Here is a 6,601-nt window from a genome sequence, read left to right as displayed (position 1 = left end):
TAATGTAATGTAATATCAAATTCACAGACCACTGAATATATTTTGCATTCTATTTAACTTTTCTCAACCAAAATCTGATGTATATATTTACAAACCGGATTCCAAAAAAGTTGGGACACTAAACAAATTGTGAATAAAAACTGAACGGAATGATGTGGAGGTGCCAACTTCTAATATTTTATTCAGAATAGAACATAAATCACGGAACAAAAGTTTAAACTGAGAAAATGTACCATTTTAAGGGAAAAATATGTTGATTCAGAATTTCATGGTGTCAACAAATCCCAAAAAAGTTGGGACAAGTAGCAATAAGAGGCTGGAAAAAGTAAATTTGAGCATAACGAAGAGCTGGAAGACCAAATAACACTAATTAGGTCAATTGGCAACATGATTGGGTATAAAAAGAGCTTCTCAGAGTGGCAGTGTCTCTCAGAAGCCAAGATGGGGAGAGGATCACTAATTCCCACAATGTTGCGCAGAAAGATAGTGGAGCAATATCAGAAAGGTGTTACCCAGCGAAAAATTGCAAAGATTTTGCATCTATCATCATCAACTGTGCATAACATCATCCGAAGATTCAGAGAATCTGGAACAATCTCTGTGCGTAAGGGTCAAGGCCGTAAAACCATACTGGATGCCCGTGATCTCCGGGCCCTTAAACGACACTGCACCACAAACAGGAATGCTACTGTAAAGGAAATCACAGAATGGGCTCAGGAATACTTCCAGAAACCATTGTCAGTGAACACAATCCACTGTGCCATCCACCTTTGCCAGCTGAAACTCTACAGTGCAAAGAAGAAGCCATTTCTAAGCAAGATCCACAAGCTCAGTCGTTTTCACTGGGCTAGGGATCATTTAAAATGGAGTGTGGCAAAATGGAAGACTGTTTTGTGGTCAGACGAGTCACGATTCGAAGTTCTTTTTGGTAATCTGGGACGCCATGTCATCCGGACCAAAGAGGACAAGGACAACCCAAGTTGTTATCAACGCTCAGTTCAGAAGCCTGCATCTCTGATGGTATGGGGTTGCATGAGTGCGTCTTGCATGTCTGGAAAGGCAGCATCAATGCAGAAAAATATATTCAGGGTCTAGAACAACATATGCTCCCATCCAGACGTCATCTCTTTCAGGGAAGACCCTGCATTTTTCAACAAGATAATGCCAGACCACATTCTGCATCAATCACAACATCATGGCTGCGTAGGAGAAGGATCCGGGTACTGAAATGGCCAGTCTGCAGTCCAGATCTTTCACCTAAAGAGAACATTTGGCGCATCATAAAGAGGAAGGTGCGACAAAGAAGGCCCAAGACGATTGAACAGTTAGAGGCCTGTATTAGACAAGAATGGGAGAGCATTCCTATTCCTAAACTTGAGAAACTGGTCTCCTCGGTCCCCAGACGTCTGTTGAGTGTTGTAAGAAGAAGGGGAGATGCCACACAGTGGTGAAAATGGCCTTGTCCCAACTTTTTTGGGATTTGTTGACACCATGAAATTCTGAATCAACATATTTTTCCCTTAAAATGGTACATTTTCTCAGTTTAAACTTTTGTTCCGTGATTTATGTTCTATTCTGAATAAAATATTAGAAGTTGGCACCTCCACATCATTGCGTTCAGTTTTTATTCACAATTTGTTTAGTGTCCCAACTTTTTTGGAATCCGGGTTGTACTTGCATATAAAACATAAATGTACAGACATCTTAAGTGGGGTAGGCTGGTGAATAAAACTGTATTGTATAACAATCTACTATCTGTACCATGCAGCCTGGGTATCCCAAGCTGAACAGTAGGGTGAATATTTGTCAATTGTATAGACTGGATATATTATATAAAATAAATACTAGAATATTAGCTTAACCCAAGTAAGCTTGTATTCCTACAAATGCACCCACAAGTTCAAGTGTTCTAAAATAGATGCAATGGAGAAAGTATATTTCCTTAGGGCAGTGCTGTCCAACTGGCATCCCACGACCCCCCTCTGTGTGCCCCCCCCCCCACCTGTCTGGCTGCTTTGATGGCTTACCTTTGTGCAAGCTTTAAATATTATCAGTACTGATATTAACTGGCCCCCTGCATTGCTCACACCTCAGATTCAGGTTGTAGTCCCCCTGTATTGTTTAAACATGTAATCCCCTGTGTTGGTCACACCTTTTAGTTTCTGCATTGTTCACACCTCAGGCCCAGACAACACCCACATTGTTCACACCTCAAACAGACTGTAGGAGCAGTGCCAGCATTGTGTCACTGTATGTACAACCTGCTTGTGATGCCTATGTGTATGACACACACACAAGCAGCAAAGGGCTGACAGAGCATGGCACACACTGGCAGTTAAGGGCAGACAGAGTATGGCACGCACAGGCAGGGTAGGGCAGGCAGAGTATGGCACACATGGGCAGCATAGGACAGGCAGAGTATGGCACACACAGGCAGCATAGGGCAGACACAGTACTGCCTGTGTGTGCCTTACTCTGCCTGCCCTATGCTGCCTGTGTGTGCCATACTCTTCCTGCCCCATGCTGCTGCCTATGTGCCATGCTCTGCCTGCCCTATGCTGCCTGTGTGCCATACTCCTCTGCCTACCTACCCTGCCTGTGTGTGCCATGCTCTGCCTGCCCTATGCTGCCTTTGTGTGCCTTACTCTACCTGTGCAATGCTGCCTGTGTGTGCCATACTCTGCCTGCCCTATGCTGCCTGTGTGTGCCATACTCTGCTTGCCCTATGCTGCCTGTGTATGCTATACCCTGCTTGCCCTATGCTTCCTATATGCCTTACTCTGCCTGCCCTATCCTGCCTGTGGGATGTGAACCTGGCAGGGGTTTGTTCTGGGAGTTTGTTAGCAATTGGATATAGCCATGAAATGGTCCTTAAAGTGTGTAAGTACGTGCTGGGGTTGCTGTTCTACCCACAGGGGAGGATGAGGCATATAGATTTAAGGGTATGTCTTAATATGACATAATACAATTCTTTCACATATTAATGATGGTTGATATCCCCATAGTGAGCACCAACCATTTGGGTTTTTGCCATGCTACCACCATTAATGTGGGGATGGTCTTAAAAGATCTTGTGATAACATGGGTGTGGTTTGAAGTGGGTGCGGTTTAAAAAAGGGGAGTGGTCAAAACTGGCTTCCATTAGCAGCCCTCCACTATGTATGCTACAGAAATTCCGGCCCTCAGTACCTCAGAAGTTGGACAATACTGCACTATGCAATGTCTAAAAACAGAAAGAAAGAAAGTTATTTGCATGACAACCTGGCCTGGCTATCAGTATTTTTATTACACATGACATCTATACAAATGTCTCCTACTTAAGGGACAACTAAAGCCTAACTAAAGAAGCAGGGCAGAAATGTTGCACATTATGTTTTGGGGTTCTGTACCAGCCCAAGGCAACCATAGCACTTTTTAGCAGATGCCCACTAGCTCCCCATCTTCTTTTCTGCTGATTCACTGCACATGCTCTGTGCTGCTGTCAGTTACTGGGCCTAGGGACCGACACATAATGTACTTTATATACTGAATATAAATGTCACAATATAAGGCTGAATAATTCAGTACTTAATACATATAATTGCTACATGGCAGTTTATAAACCAGTACAATTAGCATCTAAATTTAATAATTAGCCCTGTAGCATCAACATTTTCTGCTTGATAATTTGCGAGGACCCCTAATCTTAGCTTCTTAGCAGCTGCCCAGAGCACACTGAGCATGTGATTATCGCAGACACTTTCTAAGATGGGGAGCTCCTGTGATAAGTTTGAAATTCTGGATCATTGCTGGTATTGAGATGCTAAAACTTAAGGTAAGTACAGTATATAAAATATGGCATTTTTAGCCATATTCATTTTTAGGGTTTAGTTCTCCTTTAAGATATTAGAACAACACTACATATAACAGAAAGTCGTTACCATTACTTGTTATTGATAAAATATTATAATGTTTATATACATAAATCTATTGTCTGTGAAACATTAGAATATAGCTCTATTATCCATTACTTTACAAGAACCCTTTTATTTGCATACAGAATAACATTATTTCCTCATCTCAGATTCTGTATATGCTATCTACATACAGTGGTGTGAAAAACTATTTGCCCCCTTCCTGATTTCTTATTCTTTTGCATGTTTGTCACACTTAAATGTTTCTGCTCATCAAAAACCATTAACTATTAGTCAAAGATAACATAATTGAACACAAAATGCAGTTTTTAAATGAAGGTTTACGTTATTAAGGGAGAAAAAAAACTCAAAATCTACATGGCCCTGTGTGAAAAAGTGATTGCCCCCCTTGTTAAAAAATAACTTAACTCTGGTTTATCAGACCTGAGTTCAATTTCTGTAGTCACCCCCAGGCCTGATTACTGCCACACCTGTTTCAATCAAGAAATCACTTAAATAGGAGCTACCTGACACAGAGAAGTAGACCAAAAGCACCTCAAAAGCTAGACATCATGCCAAGATCCAAAGAAATTCAGGAACAAATGAGAACAAAAGTAATTGAGATCTATCAGTCTGGTAAAGGTTATAAAGCCATTTCCAAAGCTTTGGGACTCCAGCGAACCACAGTGAGAGCCATTATCCACAAATGGCAAAAACATGGAACAGTGGTGAACCTTCCCAGGAGTGGCCAACCGACCAAAATTACCCCAAGAGCGCAGAGACAACTCATCCGAGAGGCCACAAAAGACCCCAGGACAACATCTAAAGAACTGCAGGCCTCACTTGCCTCAATTAAGGTCAGTGTTCACGACTCCACCATAAGAAAGAGACTGGGCAAAAACGGCCTGCATGGCAGATTTCCAAGGCGCAAACCACTTTTAAGCAAAAAGAACATTATAGCTCGTCTCAATTTTGCTAAAAAACATCTCAATGATTGCCAAGACTTTTGGGAAAATATCTTGTGGACCGACGAGACAAAAGTTGAACTTTTTGGAAGGTGCGTGTCCCGTTACATCTGGCGTAAAAGTAACACAGCATTTCAGAAAAAGAACATCATACCAACAGTAAAATATGGTGGCGGTAGTGTGATGGTCTGGGGTTGTTTTGCTGCTTCAGGACCTGGAAGGCTTGCTGTGATAGATGGAACCATGAATTCTACTGTCTACCAAAAAATCCTGAAGGAGAATGTCCGGCCATCTGTTCGTCAACTCAAGCTGAAGCGATCTTGGGTGCTGCAGCAGGACAATGACCCAAAACACACCAGCAAATCCACCTCTGAATGGCTGAAGAAAAACAAAATGAAGACTTTGGAGTGGCCTAGTCAAAGTCCTGACCTGAATCCTATTGAGATGTTGTGGCATGACCTTAAAAAGGCAGTTCATGCTAGAAAACCCTCAAATAAAGCTGAATTACAACAATTCTGCAAAGATGAGTGGGCCAAAATTCCTCCAGAGCGCTGTAAAAGACTCGTTGCAAGTTATCGCAAACGCTTGATTGCCGTTATTGCTGCTAAGGGTGGCCCAACCAGTTATTAGGTTCAGGGGGCAATTACTTTTTCACACAGGGCCATGTACGTTTGGATTTTTTTTCTCCCTAAATAATAAAAACCCTCGTTTAAAAACTGCATTTTGTGTTTACTTGTGTTATCTTTGACTAATAGTTAAATGTGTTTGATGAGCAGAAACATTTTGTGTGACAAACATGCAAAAGAATAAGAAATCAGGAAGGGGGCAAATAGTTTTTCACACCACTGTATATGGTATATATTAAACTGCATATTTCTTCACACTGAGTTCTTCTGAAAGCATCTTTACTATGTATTTGTACTATAACCATTATTAGATTATGGATAACGGTAGATAATTAACTTGTGTATAGTTTTTTTAGATATATATATAATATACTGAAAAAATATATATTGCTTGCTTTTTTTTTTTCCCAAAAGTGAGGCACAAAATTCTAAAAACGGATAATCTTTATACATGTATGATGGGTGCTTGGGTAAAATGCAGTTCATAGTAATTCTTTAAAATGCCATTTTCTAATTTTTCTCCTGACTATCCAATTCAGGGAGATGCTTATTGGACCTACATTTAACTGAGGAAATGCATTAATCTAAGAATACATCTAAATGACTTTATGCAAATTGAAACATTGCTTTAAATTGCTTATTGAGAGGTGAACTTGAAATTACGCCCTAGCAGCAGATAGCCAAGTTAATGCCTAAAAGCCTGACGGCCATCATGTGCATTACCAGAACAAATCATCCAGTGTGCCCAGCGACTTTATTCTATTCCTGTCACTGCAGTCTCACATGGAATGGTAGGGTGCTGAATGGAAGATTTCTCTTCTGGCGTTGTGTAAATTGTGTGTCTTTGTAGGGGACAATATAATGGCAAAACTACTGACATACTAGAAAAGTGCAGAAGCTGGGGCCTTTAACTTTTTGAACTCTAGTGTTTCTTTTTCAGCTACAAATGTTATTATTTAAACTATCAAGCATTCTTTTCTATACGTATAGGAATTTCTGTAAAAACAAATATAGCTATCACAAAGAAATGCCTGAAAAGTATGTCAAATAAAAATCTTTCCTTTTTAAAAAAAAAAGTGTTTCAAATAAGTTTAAAACAAGAACTACACATACCAAC

Source organism: Xenopus tropicalis, chromosome 1 (genome assembly GCF_000004195.4).
Source record: "Xenopus tropicalis strain Nigerian chromosome 1, UCB_Xtro_10.0, whole genome shotgun sequence".
Lineage (NCBI taxonomy): Eukaryota > Metazoa > Chordata > Amphibia > Anura > Pipidae > Xenopus > Xenopus tropicalis.
The sequence above is the reverse complement of the archived record's forward strand: the minus strand, read 5'-3'. Positions refer to the sequence as shown.